The 19,864-nt window shown below is 37.2% G+C and overlaps 1 non-coding gene across 1 annotated transcript; it reads right to left on the bottom strand.

Moving 5' to 3' along the window:
- Positions 1-18,934: 18,934 nt before the first annotated feature.
- On the bottom strand, positions 18,935-19,003 carry LOC115898080. Its single transcript, XR_004057833.1, has one exon. It is a non-coding gene; the product is annotated as a small nucleolar RNA SNORD2 (small nucleolar RNA).
- Positions 19,004-19,864: the final 861 nt, after the last annotated feature.

Here is a 19,864-nt window from a genome sequence, read left to right as displayed (position 1 = left end):
GTTACCCAAGAGACTTTCCCCCCTCCCGCGCCGGATTGGTCTTATCTGTGTTTTACTGTCTGCTCTTTCTGCCTGCTTGTTGTTAGAAGAGAAGTGATTTCCTTGAAATGCATGAGGTTAGAAAGGGAGCTGGAACTTAAAATGGTGGCGTTTGTCCAAGATGGCGGTGCTTCTGCTCTGTCACTGACACCGACGGTTGTAGATTGCGTCCTTCGCAAAGTTGATCCTGAGATGAAAATTCGAGAGCAGGATGTTTATTTGGGTGAAGAAGTGATACTGGAAGGGGATACAGCCAATCAAAGTTGTGTCATTAAGCCAGCCACCACAGGGGAAACCAGAGCTTAACCCTGTTGGGAGATGCTGGGAAGTTGTGTAACACACATGCCTTAGAGTTATCTCACTTGGAGGAGAGCCAAGGGAGCAGAAATATTTATGCACCAACTCTCATCAGTCGTTTGTGGCACAAGCGCTTTCAGAGGGTTGTTAATAGCCCGGCACTTCTGCTTCCCCCATGCGTGGGGAAAAAGCCCCCACAGTGGAGTTGCTGAAATGGCAATGGGAAGTCACCTGGGGCATAGTAAGTGGAGAGTCTGAGGCAAGTAGGTGGGGCAGTGATGATTCGGCTCCATCCAACCATCTTTCACCTAGTGCTGTTATTCACTGATGGCCCTCACCTGAATCAGTTTTTACATTGGTGGTTGCAAAATTGTGATGCTCTAAATTCATGACTTCTGGATGAATTAACTGGCATTCTTTCACAAAAAGCTCCCCACCTTTTTTTCTTTCTCTTTTTATGAACGCCACTATGGATGAACTTTGCTTTATGCAAATTGTTCATCAAATGTGGTGTCAAGCTGGCTTCCGTGTCTTTTTTTTTTTGAGACAGAGTCTCACTCTGTTAACCAGGCTGGAGTGCAATGGCGCAATCTTGGCTCACTGCAACCTCCGCCTCCTGGTTTCCAGCGATTCTCCTGCCTCTCAGCCTCTCGAGCAGCACGGATTACAGGCGCATGCTACCACACCCAGCTAATTTTTGTATTTTTAGTAGACATGGGGTTTCACCATGTTGACCAGGCTGGTCTTGAACTCCTGACCTCAGGTGATCCGCCTGCCTCGGCCTCCCAAAGTGCTGGGATTACAGGCTTGAGCCACCGTGCCCGGCCAGCTTCCATGTCTTTTTGGCAAGAACCAAATAGTCTTTCACTTATTCCTTGATTTTAGCACAGATGCTCTGACCTATCTTGGGCACCCCCTGTCCTGCACCTCAAATCAGCCACTTCTCTAAAGAGCCACTGACTAGAAGGATTCAGTCTTTGAGATCGGATGCTCATTGTGCTCACTGGAACTGAGGAATTATTGCTTGTAGTCTTTTCACAGGCCCTTATATTGATATTTTTCTAGTGATCTCTGTTAGTTGTAACAGTGGCCTTTATTCCTTTAAACATTTTGCCCACATTTTTTTCTTTTGTTTTAAAATATTGTTATTTTGAATAATATAGCATAAATTAAAACTTTTAGGCTGGGCGCGGTGGCTCATGCCTGTAATCCTAGCACTTTGGGAGGCTGAGGCGGGTGGATTGCCTGAGCTCAGGAGTTCGAGACCAGCTGTTATGCCCAGACCGTTTGTTCCCCGAAGAAGACCACCAGAGTCCAGAGTCAAAGCCAAGCGGCAAGGATCTTTAATGCAAGTTCGAACTTGGTCCCTCCGTTCTACAGCATACAAGAGGGCCCCGAATGATGCATGTGCCCGCTTTTTATAGCCCGATGCATACAGGATATGTAAGGTTACAGAAGTACAAAGGAATTCTTTTGGTTGCAGCATCACAACTGGTAATTGGTTAATATTTTAAGTTATACAATTAACAGTTTTCTATTTGTTCCCGTGCATTTAGTAAAACTACAAACGGTTGTGACCTTATCAGGGGCTCAGGAAGTTGGGACAAATAGAGGAATGTGTTTGTACTGGGCCCAGGACTAAGATGTATGGCAGACACCGGTAATTACAGCAGGACAGAGACTTTCACAACGTTTGTCCTTACAATGTCTGGAGTCTATAGATAACCTAATCGGTTAGGTCCGGGGTCGATCTTTAACTAGGCTCAGGGTGCCGCCCGGGCTGTCAGGGCGCCGCCTGGGCTGTTTGCCTGTGGACTTCATTTCTGCCTTTTAGTTTTTTTCATTTGATCTCTTTCACAGCCTGGGCAACACAGTGAAACCCCGTCTCTACTAAAAATACAAAAAAATTAGCCGGGCATGGTGGCGTGTGCCTGTAGTCCCAGCTACTTGGCAGGCTGAGGCAGGAGAATTGCTTGAACCTGGGAGGCAGAGGTTGCAGTGAGCCAAGATCGTGCCACTCTACTCCAGCCTGGGTGACACAGTGAGACTCCATCTCCAAAAAAAGAAACAAAAAAAAAAAGACTTTTAAGGAACTTAAGTACATATTTCCTGTGTCAATATCTTTTGTTTATATATTTTTAATTGACAAGTAGAAATTGTATATATTTGTGGTGTACAACCTGATGTTGTGATACACTATGGAATGGCTAAATCAAACTGTTTAACATATGCGTCACGCCACATACTTATCATTTCTTTTGTGTGTGGTGAGAACACTTAAAATCTACTATCTTAGGAATTTTCAAGTATATAATACCTTGTTATCAATTGTAGTCACCATGATGTACAATAGGTCTCTTGAACTTATTCCTCTTATTTCCCTGAAATTTTGTGTCCTGCGACCAATATCTTCCCAATCCCCCAACCCCCAGCATCTGGTAACCACTATTTTACTCTCTGCTTCTATAAGTTTGACTTTTTTACACTCCACATACACTTAAGTGAGATTACGTATATGTCTTTCTGTGCCTGGCTTATTTTACTTAATGTAATATCCTCTAGGTTTATCCATGTTGTTGCAAATGACAGGATTTTATTCTTTTTAAAGCTGAATAATATTTCATGGTGTACACATACTGTTTTTTCTTTATTTGTTCATCTATCAGTGGACACTTAGGTTGACTCCTAACTTGATTCTTGTAATGCTGTAGAACTTGGGAGTGCAGATATCTCTTTGACATAATGATTTCATATCCTTTGGATTTATACTCAGTGTTGGGATTGCTGGATCATATGGTAGTTTTATTTTTAATTTTTTGAGGAACTTCCATGCTGTTTTCCATAATGGTTGTACCAAATGTGGATGCTTGTATATTGTACCTTGTACAGTAGTGTACAACTTTCTCTTTTCTCCACATCCTTGACAACATTTATCTTTTGTCTTTTTGATGAGAGCCATTCTAACAGCTGTGAGGGGATATCTCACTGTGGTTTTAATTTGCATTTTCCTGATGTTTAGTGATGCTGAGCATTTTTTCATACACCTGTTGGCCATTTGTATGTCTTCTTTTGTGAAATGTCTATTCAGGCCCTTTGCCCATTTTCATATCAGGTTATTTGTTTTCTTACTATTGAGTTGAGTTTCTTTTATGTTTTGGATCTTAATCCCTTACCACATGTATGGTTTGCAAATATATTCTCCCATTCTGTAGATTATCTCTTCACTCTGTGAAAGGAAAATAAATCTTGCGGCCCCCAAATCACTAAGCTAAAGGGAAAAGTCAAGCTGGGAACTGCTTAGGGTAAACCTGCCTCCCATTCTATTCAAAGTCATTCCTCTGCTCACTGAGATAAATGTGTATCTGATCGCCTCCTTTTGGAAATGCTAATCAGAAACTCAAAAGAATGCAACCTTTTGTCTCTCACCTACCTGTGACCTGGAAGCCCCCTCCCTGCTTCGAGTTGTCCTGACTTTCTGAATGGAACCAATGAACATCCTACATATATTGATTGATGTCTCTTGTCTCCCTAAAACATGTAAAACCAAGCTGTGCCCTGAGCACCTTGGGCACATGTCGTCAGGACCTCGTGAGGCTGGGTCACAGGCATGCATCCTCGACCTTGGCAAAATAAACTTTCTAAATTAACTGAGACCTGTCTCAGGTATTCTAGGTTCACATTTTGGTAACCACGAAGGGATTTTGAGTGGAGGTGCCCCTGACGTTTGACAAATCTCCTATCAGTGCTTGGTACCGACTTGAGCTATCTTTATGGCTCAAACCAATGGGACAATTTGCAGAGGCCTGGAAGTACCTCCTCCAGAAAATCCCTGATCTCCCAAAATTTGGTAGAGATATAAAGTTTATTTTGCTGTACGACTCCTGTTTTGGAGTTTTACTTGCTTCCAACACAAGGAAGTCAAGTTTTTCTTGCTTCCATCATAATGGAAGGCAGGCAACTTTTTTATGGAGTTTGAACTCACTTCCAACAGGGAAGATGAGTTTGTGTTTTTTCCTGCTTCTAGGATGGAGGAGAGCAGTCTTTAGCCTGAGACCCATCCCTAGCTAAGTAACTGAATGGAGGTTTGTTTTGGCTAAAGTTAAGATTAACAACCCGCTGGTCTTAATTTCTCCTTGCCATTAGAGCGCTCAGTAATCACACACATTGTGTGATCATTTGTTTCACTTATTATTATTATTATTATTTTTTGTTGTTGTTGTTTTGGTCTTTTTCCTTGATCAAATCTGAAGGAAAGTTCCAAATTATGGGGAACAGGTCCTCTGAACTGGCTAAATTCCACCCCTCCACCAACACACACACAAGGTGATGTGGTGGGGGAGAAAAATAGCCAGCACAAGGAAAAAAAAAGGAAAGATTTTTTATTTTGGCCCCTTAAGGGGCTTTATTTATTTACGTAACAGGGCTATGTTTTTGCTAGCCAGTCCAAACTGAAAGAGCAATGGCTGTCGCCCCATGCTGCAGTTTCACAGCTAAGGTTCTGCCTTCTTTTTTTCCACTATGACAGCCTGACTTTGGTTCCTAAATCAAGCCCTTTCTGGTTTGATACTTGGTACTTCTGAAATAGCAGCAATTTGTCCTAGCTAAAATATGGTAATGAGGTTTAAAAAGATTTTTTAAATAGGAGCTCAATGGTTAAAGTCAGCTTAATTGACGATAACATCCAAGATGTGTGTATGTGTGCATGTGTGTATGTGTGCATGTGTGTGTATATGTGTGCACGTGTATGTGTGCATGTGTGTGCATGTGTGCATGTGTATGTGTGTGTGTGCATGTGTGTGTGCATGTATGTGCACGTATGTGTGCATGTGTGAATGTGTGCATGTGTGTATGTATGCATGTGTATGTGTGTGCACGTGTGTGCATGTGTGTATGTGTGCAGGTATGTATGTGTGCATGTGTATGTGTGTGTGCATGTGTGTGTGCGTGTATGTGCATGTATGTGTGCATGTGTGAATGTGTGCATGTGTGTATGTATGCATGTGTATGTGTGTGCACGTGTGTGCATGTGTGTATGTGTGCAGGTATGTATGTGTGCATGTGTATGTGTGTGTGCATGTGTGTGTGCATGTATGTGCATGTATGTGTGCATGTGTGAATGTGTGCATGTGTGTATGTATGCATGTGTATGTGTGTGCACGTGTGTGCATGTGTGTATGTGTGCAGGTATGTATGTGTGCATGTGTATGTATGTGCGTGTGTGTGCATGTGTATGTGTGCATGTCTGTATGTGTGCACGTATGTGTGCGTAGGTGCGTGTATGTGTGCATGTCTGTGTGCATGTGTGCACGTGTATATGTGCATGTATGTTCATGTGTGTGCACGTGTGTATGCGTGCATTGTGTGTGTGCATGTGCATGTGTGCATGTGTATGCAGGCATGTGCATGTGTGTGCATGTATGTGTATGTGTGCATGTGTGTGTGTGTGCATGTGTGTGTAGATGTGCGTGTGTGTTTGTATTTAACAGGCTTTCATGTTTTTGTTTTTTTCCCTCTCCTAGGACCTTGTCTTTTTTTGAGCAAAAGTTTTTTCTTCTCAGTTGATTGAATTCTATTTTCTCCATTCACTTCTGCTGTCTCTCCTTTCTCTTGCATGCCCTGCTGCATGAGGGACCTCAGTTTATAATAGCCTGGGGTTCCTTAAAGAAAATGAGGAAGGCACCAGGCTCCCTGTTTGTAAACAGACAAGTTTGTCTCAGCTGTTAAACTGCTTGCTTTTGTATTGTGTTACCTGATGTTTTGACTAAAATAGCTGTTGTAACAGAGGCTGCTCTTGGGTTGTAGTTTAGACACTTAGAAATGTCTTTGATTAAAAATTTTTTTTAAAGTGTACTGTAAAAACATCACGTGTTCTAGTCTCAAGTCTCAAGTCTCAAGTCTCCCTTTTTGGAGACCCAGGATTCAGTGTGGGCTCTGCCCAGAGCTCAGAGATTCAGTTAAAAGATAGGTAGTTTCCATCTAAATAAAATTGGTTTCCTTATACAATCCTATCATAGATTTCTATAATTTCATGTTTGATTTGGCATTCATCTTTAATCTCCCTCTAGCTCCACCAGATCTTTTCTCTCTGTACCTTGAGATGTAAATTTTGCCATCTGATTTTTCTTCTAAGAATTATTTCCTTCAATATGCAGACTTAGGGCTATTTAGCTGACAACTGCCAGGATAATGAAACAGATTATCAAGAGTTTGAAAGTCTGAGGTAAGGAAAAAAAGGTCTTAGGAATCTATAAGATGTACTTCTATTGGCATGCCTAATACATTGATGTATTTATATGTTGGGTACACGTTTAACTACTAAAAATATATAAAAGATCTCTAATTAATTGGCTTAAAGGAAAATAAAAGCACTTAAATCAACTTTATCAGAAAAAAGGAAATACCGGTCAAATGCTTTTTCAAGTTTACATGACTTAAGTAAAATCTTTAATAAATAAGCTAACTTTAAAATTATTGGTAAAGTAATATTAGAAATGTCTTAAGAATTTCCAGCATACATTTTTGTTTGCATTTATTGATTAAGCAGTTTCATACTTATCCCTGCCAAATACTATAAGATGTCAAAATTTGGCATCAGGATTACAAAACTATAAACCCAGCCCCAAACTGAATGATCTTTGCTTGTGTAATTGTTACTGGTTTAGTGAAAATAGTCATCTTGAATTATTTAGTAAAATTACCATAACTTCTAATCTGTGGCTTTAGCAGCCTACTCCATAGGCAGAAAGGAGATTTGTTTTGGGAAAGGACAGTTATTGTCTTTGTCTCAAACCTAAACTATAAACTAAGTTCCTCCCAAAGTTAGTTTGGCCTATGCCCGGGAATAAATAAGGATAGCTTGGAGGTTCAAAGCAAGATGGAGTCAGTTAGGTCAGATCTTTTTCACTGTCTCAGTTATAGTGGTTTCACAAGTTTAAATGATGACTATCACAGTTTTCACAAATAATCTAGATAAATGATTAAAATAAAATAATTAGGTAAATTTAATGAGATAAATACTTGTAGGTAAACTTGTCATAATTTAGAATCTAAAGTTAAATTAAACATTAGATATTTCATTATTTGGGTATTTTCCATAAAAATATATTGTAGGAAAACATGGTTTCTAAAAAAAGTCCTTTTAAAAAGGTGAATTGTTTTTGTCTGATTCAAAGCTTATTTAGAGGTTATGTATTAAAACAAGGTAAAAGGAAACAGGAAATAAGAGAGATGTGAAGAAAGTTATAGAAATAAAGAGATTTTTTTTTTTTTTGGTAAGAAAGCTTAAAGAGAAATAATTTTATATGAGAAAGAATCTTGTATGGTAAATTTTGTCCTAGAATAAAATGACTGGTTGTTTAAGAAAGAGGGTGTTCAGGATAAATCAGAAAGTCCAAACATGTCATGAATGGTCTATGTAAGTCACAATAAGTGGATTTATTTTTTAAAAAACCCTTGAATGAGTTCATGCCCATTACAGGATCATGGATAAAGATGGAAGCTGTTAGTTAGCAAACTAACACAGGAACAAAACACCGAACACCCCATGTTCTCGCTCATAAGTGGGAATTGAACAATGAGAGCTCATGGACACAGGGAGGGAAACATCACACACCAGGGCCTGTCAGGGGCTGGGGAGCAAGGGGAGGGAGAGCATTAGGACAAATACCTAATGCACACAGGGCTTAAAACCTAGATGATGGGTTGATAGGTGCAGCAAACCACCATGACACATGTATACTATGTGACAAACCTGCACGTTCTGCACATGTAGCTCAGAACTTAAAGTAAAATAAAAAAAAGAATTAATTCAATGAACTAATAAATATACCAAAAAAGCTTTAAAATAAAACAAAAAAAGAACCCAGAAAGTTTTATATGATCAAGTTGTCTACAACTAAAGGGAAATTATAATGACCTTTCTAGAGATTGGGTTTAATGTAAAGAAAATCACTTATACATTAAATAATTGGTTAGAACAATGAAATTTTCTTAAGGGGTTGATTTACTCTTAATAAATTATAAGGTATTTTATTTATTTATTTATTTATTTATTTATTGAGATGGAGTCTTTCTCTGTTGCCCAGGCTGGAGTACAGGTGCACAATCTCGGCTCACTGCAACCTCTGCCTCCCAGGTTCAAGCAATTCTCCTGCCTCAGCCTCCTGAGCAGCTGGGATTACAGATACATGCCACAATGCCCAGCTAACTTTTTTACATTTTTAGTAGAGATGGGGTTTCACCATACTGGTCAGGCTGGTACTGAAGTTCTGACCTCAAGTGATCTGCCCACTTCAGCCTCCCAAAGTGTTGGGATTACAGGCATGAGCCACTGCGCCCAACCGATATTTTACTTTTTTTAAATTTTAACCCAAAGTTCAATTTTTATTGCATCTCATCATTTTTGGTTTCCTCTCCCCTTTTAAAAGGTGCAAAATAACAATGTCCTTCAACTCATTTTTCAGCTCATGTAAGTTTTTTTTTGCATTGGGTTCTGTTTGTTGTAATGTTTTCTTAAGGGTCTAAAGAAAATGTTTTCTTCCAACATATATTCTGTGCACTGCAGAAGGTCTTTCTTTTGCCTCTTGGTAACTGGCCTAACAGATTTTTACATTTTATCAAAATAATTCCTATGCCATTATTACTAAGTTTTGATTTGCTTAGAAAAAAACTGAGATTAATTTTTTAAAAAAAAATTATGGTTATTACATCTGTGTATCTTTATGTATGTGCTTTTAAAGTCCTTGTGACATTGAGTTATGGGGTTTTGACTCCTTGGCCGAAAAAGGACACCAAGTCCTGCTAAATCTTAAACACTGACAACAATTAAAGCCTCATCTTCAGGCCTGGTGGGGGGTGCCAATCAAAATTAACTGTGTTCCTGAGACACAGGGGCAGAAATCAAAGCTATTCAACTCCTCAAGGCCCAGGGACTACTGCAGAAGAAGTGGGTGTGTGAGATTGTAAGGGCTGATTTTGAGAGATTAAATCAGTTCAGTTTCTCTGAACTGAATTTAACCATTAATGTCAAAGACCCACTGATGCAAGACCAGCAAATGGGCCCCCATGTCAGATTAACAAGGTTTTCTTGAAGCATTAACTGACACCTTAATAAAGGTTATAAAAGGCTTATGAAGTTATATCTTAGGGTCAAGATGAACATTTTATAGATTGCTTATAAAATTTTAAAGAACAAATTTAATTGGCTTCATGCTGATTTTATTAGGGCTTATTGCTTGGAAAATTAAGTCTCCTCTCTCAAAGAATGAAGGTTTTTGCTTTTTTTTTTTTTTTTGAAATCCTTGAGTTATCACTCTAAATGAATCACTTATTTTAAAATGACCTGTGATCCTATTTTGTGATATCAAGTGTTTTAAACCTATTAGATTCCCTAAAGTCCAAAACGGCATATTTGGCTTGTTTGGTATAAAATGTATACAGGAAGCATTGTCAAATATGAAATGGTGTTTGGTTTTCTTTGGGTTATATTTGTATGAATATGTTATTGGTATGTGTTCCAAAATTATGAGAAACTCCTATAATTCTGATATGACTCAGTATACATTATCAGTAATAACTATAATTGCTATGTGAAATTATTGTATGCCACAGAGGTAACAAACTTCCATGTCAATTGTGTCTTTGACTATGGGTACCCTAAAACCTTTTGTCATCCATGGACAATTGTCTTGTTTTGGTCCTCTTTAGAAAGTGGTTTTATAATCAGCTATAAAATTCTAACAGGCACTTTTGAATGCAGGTTTCTGAAAACTTTGGAGATGGTGACATCAGAATAGAGAAAACCCTTTCAGGACTCCTGGAAAGCTGAAATGTTCATGAATATCAAGCAGAACTGCATGGACTGAACTAGTAGAAAACTGAAGTAGTCTTTTTGACTTTTGCTTAAAATGTTGCTGATCCTTTGTTTCGTTTTTCAGAGTCAAGGAAACTTTTCTTTTGAGCTATTAACAGCTTTTAACAACTAAATATACTCTATGAACAAAATTTGAAGCATGTTTGTTTCTCTCTACCTGATTCTCCAGAATTTGGAAACTGTGAGTATTCTTAACTTATGGCTATATAGTTATTTGCAAAAGTGCAATGTGAATCTGTTTTCATTTGTAATAGGACACAACTGGATAAACTGGTTATTTTACCAAGCCTTTGACTGGAATGGTATGCTTTCCTTTAAGGAATCAAACTTGACTTATAGAGCCAATAAAAGCCCTTTGGAAAAACTGGTCTCATACCTACACAGTCCCTGTACAGGGTTCCTGACCTGTGGTAAGTAAAGAATGTCACTTTCCGACAGGCCCAGGAGCCCCAGGTTATCTTGGGATCTCAAGAGGAGAGGAATTCACCCAACTCATAGGTATTTGATGGTACAAATGCGTTGCTGGGCTTGGCTTTAAAGAAGTCTAATCTGAGATTCCTTCTATATATAACAAAGCAAATCAATCATAACATGATTTGTCTTTGTAAAAATGGGAAATTGCAGAGAGAAAAATTATGTTTCAAAAACTATGGTACACCTTTTGTTAGAGTCTAGTCTTGCCTAATGTTTTTCAATTTTTATTATTTTCTACAGTCTGGATAGAATTCTAATTTTTCCTGGCTGCAAGTCTCCAAGATAATGTTTTCAATTTTTTTCTTCTTTCTTTTCCTTATTTCCCCCACTTTTCTTAATTTGAAATCACTGAAAACTAAGCTGTGCTTTCTTAAAGCCTTACAAAACTGACACTAGACAACTTAATCTCTGGAAGAAAATAACAGCAACATTTTACATACATAAGCCACTTTTATACCTGTCTATTGATGTATGGACTTTAGAGTAATGTGACCTATATTGATTTTCCAGGATTGTTCTTTTGTTTATTGTTGCTTTTCTTCCTTCCTCCCCCTATTTTCTCTTCATACGACATGAGACTTTATAACCTGCTAAAAATGAGCTTTCCTAATAACTTGGAACCTACCCATTTAGGAATAAACCATCCTAGCCATGAGAGATCAGATGAAACCTGAGACCAGAGACTCATTTTCTTCTAAAATGCTTTCTCCAAAAGATTTTAAAAAGAAAAGGGGGGAAATGTGAAAAAAAAAAAAATCTTGGGGCCCTCAGATCACTAAGCTGAAAGGTAAAGTCAAGCTGGGAACTGCTTAGGGCAAACCTGCCTCCCATTCTATTCAAAGTCATCCCTCTGCTCACTGAGATAAATGCATATCTGATTGCCTCCTTTGGAAAGGCTAATCAGAAACTCAAAAGAATGCAACCATTTGTCTCTCACCTACCTGTGACCTGGAAGCCTCTTCCCCGCTACGAGTTGTCCCACCTTTCTGAATGGAACCAATGTACACTAAAATGTATAAAACCTAGCTGTGCCCTGACCACCTTGGGCACATATACTCAGGACCTCCCAAGGCTGTCTTATGGGCTCATGTCCTCAACCTTGGCAAAATAAACTTTCTGAATTATAATTATTAAATACCTGTCTCAGATATTCTGGGTTCCCAACTCTGTTGGTTGCTTTCTTTTTTTGGTGTGCAGAAGCTTTATAGTTTGATATAGTCCTACTTGTTTACTTTTGCTACTGTTGCCTGTGCTTTTGGGGTTATGCCCAAAAAAATCATTGCCCAGACCAATATTATGTTTTCTTATAGTAGTTTTACAGTTGTAAGTCTTATGTTTATGTCTTTAAGAATCCACTTTGAATTCATTTTTGTATATGGTGTGAGGCAAGGGTCTAATTTCATTCTTCTGCATATCAATATCTAGTTTTCCCAGCACCATTTATTGAGGAGATTGTCCTCTCTTTATTGTGTTTTATTGGAATCTTTGTTAAAATGCTGTTTTGCTTACTATAACTTAAAAATAATTTAAAACAAAATTAATTTTTTTAATTTTAAAAAATCCCCTGGGTTTACCATACTATAACTTTTTAGTAGATTTTGAAATCAGATAGTGTGATGCCTCTAGCTTTGTTCCTTATGTTCGAGATTGCTTTGGCTATTCAGTGATTTTTGTGGTTCTATGTGCATTTTAGGATTTTTTTTCTATTTCTGTGAAAAAGTTCATTGAAATTTTGATAAGAATTGCAATGAATCTGTAGATCACTTATTTTAACAACATTAATTTTTTTTGTTTTTGAGACAGAGTCTCACTCTGTTGCCCAGGCTGGAGTGCAGGGGCGCGATCTTGGCTCACTGCAAGCTCTGCCTCCTGGGTTCACACCGTTCTCCTGCCTCAGCCTGCCAAGTAGCTGGGACTACAGGTGCCCGGCACCACGCCCACCTAATTTTTTTGTATTTTTAGTAGAGACGGGGTTTCACCGTGTTAGCCAGGAGGGTCTCGATCTCCTGACCTTGTGATCTACCTGCCTTGGCCTCCCAAAGTGCTGGGATTACAGGTGTGAGCCACCACACCTGGCCCAACAATATTAATTATTTAAATCCGTAAACATAAATATCTTTCCATTTGTTTGTGTCTTTAATTTTTTATCAATGTTTTAATTTTTAGATTACAGATCTTTTATCCCCCTGGGTTAAATTTATTTCTAAGGATTTTTTTTTTATAGCTATTGTAAGTGGGGTTGTTTTCTTGATTTCTTTTTCAGGTAGCTTTTGTTAGTGTTTAGAAGCACTACTTATTTTTGTATGTTTACTTTGTATGCTACAATTTTACAGAATTATTAGTTCTAAGAGTTTTTTGGTGGAATCTTTAGGATTTTCTACATAGAGGATCATGTAGTCTGCAAACAGACAATTTAACTTTTTCCTTTCTGATTTGAATGGCTTTTTACATCTTTCTCTTGCATAATTGCTCTGGCTAGGACTTCCAGTACTCTGTTGAATAGAACTGGTGAGAGTGGGCATCCTTGTCTTATTCCTGATCTTAGAGGAAAAGATTTACTGAGAATGATGTAGCTATGGGTTTGAGTATATGGGCTTTATTGTGTTAAGGTAAGTTTCTTTTAGGTCTAATTTGTTGAGAATTTTTAGGATGAAAGATGTTGAATTTTGTCAAATGTCTTTTCTACATCTATTGAGATGATCATATAGCTTTGTCCTTCATTCTGTTAATATGATGTATCACACTTATTGATTTGTATATGTTGAACCATACTTGCATCCCAGGGATAAATCCCAGTTGATCATGGTGAATGATCCTTTAAAAGTGTTGTTGAATTCTGTTTGCCAGTATTTTATTAAGGATTTTTGCATCTATATTCATCAGGGGTGTTGGCCTGTAATTTTCTTTTCTGTGGTGTCCTACTTGGCTTTGGTATCCAGCTAATGCTGGCCTTATAAAATCAGTTTGGAAGTATTCCCTCCTTTTCAATATTTTGGAATAGTTTGAAGATAATTAGTATTAGTGTTCTTTAAATGTTTGATAGAATTCAGCATTGAAACCATCAGGTCTCAGTGGAAAAGTCTCAAACATGAGACTTTTTATTACTGATTCAATCTCCTTACTCATTAGTAATCTGTTCAGATTTTTAATTTATTTGTGATTTAGTCTTGGCACATTGCATGTGTCTGGAAATTTATTCATTTCTTCTAGGTTATCCAATTTGTTGGTCTACAAATGTTCATAATGTACAAATGTTCATAAATGTTCTCTCTCTTTTTTAGATGGAGTCTTGCTGTGTTGCCCAGGCTGGAGTACAGTGGTGTGATCTCAGCTCACTGCAAACTCTGCCTCCTGGGTTCATGCCATTCACCTGCCTCAGCCTCCCAAGTAGCTGGGACTACAGGTGCCCGCCACCACACCTGACTAATTTTGTTTTTGTATTTTTAGTACAGATGGGGTTTCACAGTGTTAGCCAGGATGGTCTCGATCTCCTGACCTCGTGATCCACCTACCTTGACCTCCCAAAGTGCTGGGATTACAGATGTGAGCCACCATGTCCTGCCCATAATAGTCTCTTTTAATCCTTCATACTTGTGTGATCCAGTTGTAATGTATCCTCTTTCATTTGTTATTTTATTTATTTTAGTCTTCTCTTTTTTCTTACTGTAGCTAAAGGTTGTCAATTTTATTCCTCTTTTCAAAAACAAATCTTTGTTTTGTCGATCTTTCTATTGTTCTTCTAGTGTTTATTTCACTTATTTCAGCTCTGATCTTTACCTCACTTTCCTTTCTTCTATTGTCTTTGGGCATAGTTTGTTCTTTTTCTAGTCCTTTGACATGTAATGTGAGGTTGTTTATTTGGGATCTTCCTTTTTCTTTTTTGATGTAGGCATTTGTTGCTCTTAGGATTACTTTTGATATGTTGAACTTCCATTTTCTTTTATCTTAAGATATTAAAACAATTATCCTTTTAATTTCTTCTTTGACCCCTTGTTTAGGAGCATGTTGTTTCATTTCCACATGTTTGTGAATTTCCTAAAATTTCTTCTATTATTAATTTCTAGTTTTACACCATTGGGGTCTGAAATGGTTTCAATCTTCATAAATTTGTTAAGATTTGTTTGGTGGACTAACATATGGTGTATCCTAGAGAATTTTCCATGTATATGCTCTTGAGAAGAATGGGTATTCTGCTGCTGTTGAATGAAATGTTCTATTTAGGTTGGTGCAAAAGTAATTGTTGTTTTTGCCATTAATGCAATTACTTTTGCACCAACCTAAAATATGTGTCTGTCTGGTTCATTTGATCTGAAGTATAGTTAAAGCCAATGTTTCCTTATTGATTTTCCATCTGGATGATTTGTCAATTGTTGAGAGTGCAGTATTGAAATTCCTTATATTATCGTAGTGCCATCTATCTCTCTCTTCAGATCTATTAATATTTGCTTTATATATTAAAGTGGTCTGATGTTGGATACCTATGTATTTATAGTTGTTATATCTCCTTGATGTATCAATCCCTTTATATCATTACATAATGACCTTCTTTGTCTCAATTTACAATTTTTTGGCTTAAATTCTATTTTATCTGTTATAAGTATAACTATCCTGCTCTCTTTTGGTTTTCATTTGCATGAATATTTTTTTCCATCCTCTCACTTTCAATCTGTGTGTCTTTTTAGGTTAAGTGAATCTCTTGTAGGCAGCATATAGTTGGGTCTTTAAAAAAATCCTCACAGAACATTCCGTTTTTTGATTGGATATTTCAATCTATTTCCACTCAAGGTAATTATTGATAGGTAAGGACTTACTACTGCCATTTTGTTAATTGATTTATGGTTGTTCTATGGAGTTTTTGTTTCTTCCTCTCTTGCTGTCCTCCTTTGTGATTTGATGATTTTCTGTAGAGGTAGGCTTTGATTTCTTTCTTCCTTTTTTGTGTATCTACTATAGGTTTTTGCTTTGTATAAAACATCTTATAATAGGCTGTTTTAAGCTAATAACAACTTAACTTTGCATACAACAACTCTAGACTTCACCTCCCCACATTTGATGTTATTGATGTCACAATTTGCATCTTTTAATATTGTATATCCTTTATCAAATTAATATAACTATATTTCAAAACAATTTTGTCTTTTAACCTTTATACTAAAAAAATAAGTAATTTACACACCACCATTACAATGTTAGAGTATTCTGAATTTGACTGTGTACTACATACTTTTACCAGTGAGGTTTTTGCTTTTGTATGTTTTTATGTTTCTAATTAGCATACTTTTGTTCAGCTTGAAGAACTCCCTGTAGCATTTCTTGTAAGACAGGTCTGGTGGTGATAAACTCCCTCAACTTTAATTTGCCTGGGAAAGTCTTTATCTCTCTTTTGTTTCTGAAGAATAGCTTTTCTGAGTAAAGTATTTTTGGTTGGAAGTTTTTTTTTTCCCCTTCAGCACTTTGAGTATCATCCCACTCTCTCCTGTTCTGTAAGGTTTCTGCTGAGAAATCCACTGTTAGCCTTACTGGAACTTCTTTACATGTGATTTGTTTCTTTTCTCTTGCAGCTTTCAGGATCCTCTCTCTGTCTTTGGTTTTTGACAAATTGATTATGTCTCAGGGGTAGTCTTGTTTTGATTGAATCAGGTTGGAGATCTTTAACCTTCCTGTACCTGGATATTTATATTGCTCCCCAGGTTTGGAAGGTTTTCTGCTATTATTTCTTTAAATAAGTTTCCTTCTCCTTTGTTTCTCTCTTCTTCTTCTTGAACTTCTATAACATGAACATTTGCTCTTTTGATACTCTCCCCAAAGTCCCATAAGTTTTCATCATTGTTTTTCACTCTTTTTTCTCCTCTGACTGTATGTTTTCAAATAATCTGTCTTCAAGTTCACAGATTCTTTCTTCTGCTTGATCATTCTGTCACTGATGCTTTCTATTACGTTTTAAAATTTCATTCATTGTATTCTTCTGTGCCAGAATTTCTGTTTGCTTTTTTTTTTTAATTTCAATCTTTCTGTTACATTTCTCATTTTGGTCGCTTATTGTTCTTCTGATTTCACTGAATTACTTCTCTGTATTTTTTGAAGTTTGCTGAGCTTCCTAAATTATTTTGAATTTTGAGTTATTTGTTAGTTTTTTTTCATTTCCTTTTTTTTTTTTTTTTTTTTGAGATGGAGTCTCGCTGTGTCCCCCAGGCTGGAGTACAGTGGCTTTTTTTCTTTTCTTTCTGGTCAATTTTGGGAGATATTGTGTTCTTTTGCGGGTGATATATCTCCTTGGTTTTACATGTTTCTTTTTGCCTTTCATTGATGTCTGCATATTTGATGAAGTCACCTCTTGCAGACTTTACAGACTATTTTCACTATGGAAAGACCTTCCCCTATAGGGAGGTAGAAGGGTGCTTGCTGGTGGTGTGCAGTGGTTCTGTCACTAGTGAGAACACAGCTGTGTAGTCTCTGTGCAGCTGTGTCTTACATTGACATATCTTTCTTTTCCTAGAATAAAAACTACTTGACCATAGTGTATGATTTTTTTTCACTAATTAAATACTTTATTGAATAAATACAATACCAAATAAAATGCATTCTAAAAAAGTTTTAAAGGCCTTTCTACTCAGGCTAATGACAAACACAACAAAGGCAGATATGCTAGCTTAATATAATTGGCTGATTTTATGCAGCACTTATATCTTTTAGTCCACAAGTATATTATTAAATGATAGAGAACATCTAATACAACCATTTCTACAGAACTAGGAAATAAATTTCTAAGAAAGAAAGATTTTACAGACCCCATCTTTTATACCCACCCCAACAGTCTAACTCTAAAGAGGATAAAGCCAATGACTTTCCTCACAAGAGCTCGCAACTAATGTTGCTTTGCTATCAAAATCTGTATTTCTGATCCGTTATGAGTATTGAGACAAGACTCAAATATTCCCGAAGAAAGAAGCACAATGCACGTTGTGATCGCCTATTCAGCAACAGCGAGCACTGCATCCAAAACTCTCATCCCAGGAATTAAATAAGGTCAGCCACATTCATGGGCATCCCCTCCACTGTAGTATTGTAGAAAGTCTCAATGTCATGAAGAATCCTCTTGTCTTCTTCAGTAACAAAGTTTATAGCCACACCTTTCCTCCCAAATCGACCCCCTCTGCCAAGTCGACTAGCTCTTTATTCAAACAGTGTGCTATTTCACTTACGATTCCACGTCCTAACTTATGTCAGCGCCCTTTCTGAGTGCCATCTCGTCATTGACTGCTGCTATTGACTCCTGTGAAAATAGTTTTCACGATTGTAGGTAGATCATAATTTATAACCAAAGACACTTGTTGCACATCATTCCCACGAACCAACAAGTCAGTAGTGATCAGAACATGACTTGACCCTGACTGGAATTTCCTCATGATAACATCTCTCTCCTTCTGGTCCACATCATCATGCAGAGCAGAAACTGTGAAGTCTCTGGCATGCATTTTCTCAGTCAGCCAGTCCACCTTGCGCCTCATATTGAGAAAAATAACAGCTTGCATAATGGTCAGTGTCTCGTACAAATCACAAAGTGTATCCAAATTCCATTCCTCTCTCTCAACATTAATATAAAACTGTTTGATTCCTTCAAGGGTCAATTCTTCCTTTTTCACCAGAATTCAAACTGGATCTCTCATGAATTTTTTGGTCACTTCCAACACATCAGTTGGGCATTGAGGCAGAAAGCAACACAACCTGAATACTTGTGTTTAGTTTTTGGAAAATCTCATAGATTTCATCCTTAAACCCACGGCTCAACATTTTATCTACTTCATCCAAAACAAACATTTTGATCAATTTTGGAGAAAGATGTCTTCTGTTTAACATATCAAACACTCTCCCACATATTGTTGTGTACCAACAACAATATGTGGTGCTTCAGCCTGCAGTTTTTGCATTTCATTTCGAACATTTGTTCCACCAATGCAGGCATGACAAGTTGCTCCCATATAGTCTCTAAGTGCCAGAATTACCTTTTGGATCTGTTGAGCCAGCTCTCTGGTGGAGGCCAATACTGATGCTTGGGTCTCCTTGAACTCAATCTCCAACTGTTGCAGGATGGAAATAGCAAATGTGGCTGTCTTGCCAGTACCTGACTGAGCTTGAGCAATCACATCATACCCTGAAAAAAGTAGGATACATATTTACTGATCCCACATCAAATTGTCACTTCTACTTCATACCACGTATTCCATTTGGAACATGAATTATGCCCAAATAATCAAGAGATCAGCAATGAGTATTCTCTTCATTTCAGATCAATCCCAAAAGATGATTGCCATCATTTCACACAGTGTATGATTTTAATATACATTTGTTTTTTCCATCTATCATAAGAAATGAAAACTGTTCATTTCTTTTTTGAAATAAGAAAGTTTTGATACTAAGGTGTGTTAGCATCATAAATTGAATTGAGGAAATTTCTAATTTTTTTTTCTATGGCTTGGAATACTTTGACTAACATAAAAATTATACTTATTGGAATGGAAGCTAAAACTAATTTGTCAAATCATTTTGGCCTAGAACACTTTTATAGGGGATGCCATCATTTAGGTATTTTAAGCATTAACATTAATTTGAACGTAGGCTTCTGGTAAACCTGAAATCTAGGTAATTTATCTCCTCTTTTGAAGACAGCCAGAAAAGCTAAATAAAAAATCTACTTGAAGGTATTAGGACATAATAAAATAGTGAAGAAATACTGGCCTCAAATTTGGCAGAAGTGACAAACCATTTTGGGTTGCTTCTCCTCTCAGAAGAAACTGCCAATTCAGTGTGGGAGGTACTGAGAGGCTGAATGATGCTTTTTTGGAAAGTAATATGTCTTTTATAGTCTGCTTTTGATATTTTCTCTTTTTCTTTCATTTTCTGCAGTTCTACCATGCTATATCCAGGTATGCATTTCTTGTACTTTTTCTGCTCGGGTTTTCTTAAATCTGTGCTTGATCTCTTTCAACACTTTGAGTAAATTCTAGGGTGTTATCTCTTCCATTATAATTTGATTCCATTAACATGTATTGTTCAATTATTGTTTTGCCCCCTCACCCATGTGTTTTCTTTACATATATGAAGAAGGTCGACATATGCCTCAGTCTTTCTTTATCTTCTCTTTCTTTTAGCAGCTTTTCTGGTTTTCCCTTATTCTTTTTTTGT

Source organism: Rhinopithecus roxellana, chromosome 5, assembly GCF_007565055.1.
Source record: "Rhinopithecus roxellana isolate Shanxi Qingling chromosome 5, ASM756505v1, whole genome shotgun sequence".
Taxonomy (NCBI): Eukaryota; Metazoa; Chordata; class Mammalia; order Primates; family Cercopithecidae; genus Rhinopithecus; species Rhinopithecus roxellana.
The sequence above is the reverse complement of the archived record's forward strand: the minus strand, read 5'-3'. Positions and strand labels throughout refer to the sequence as shown.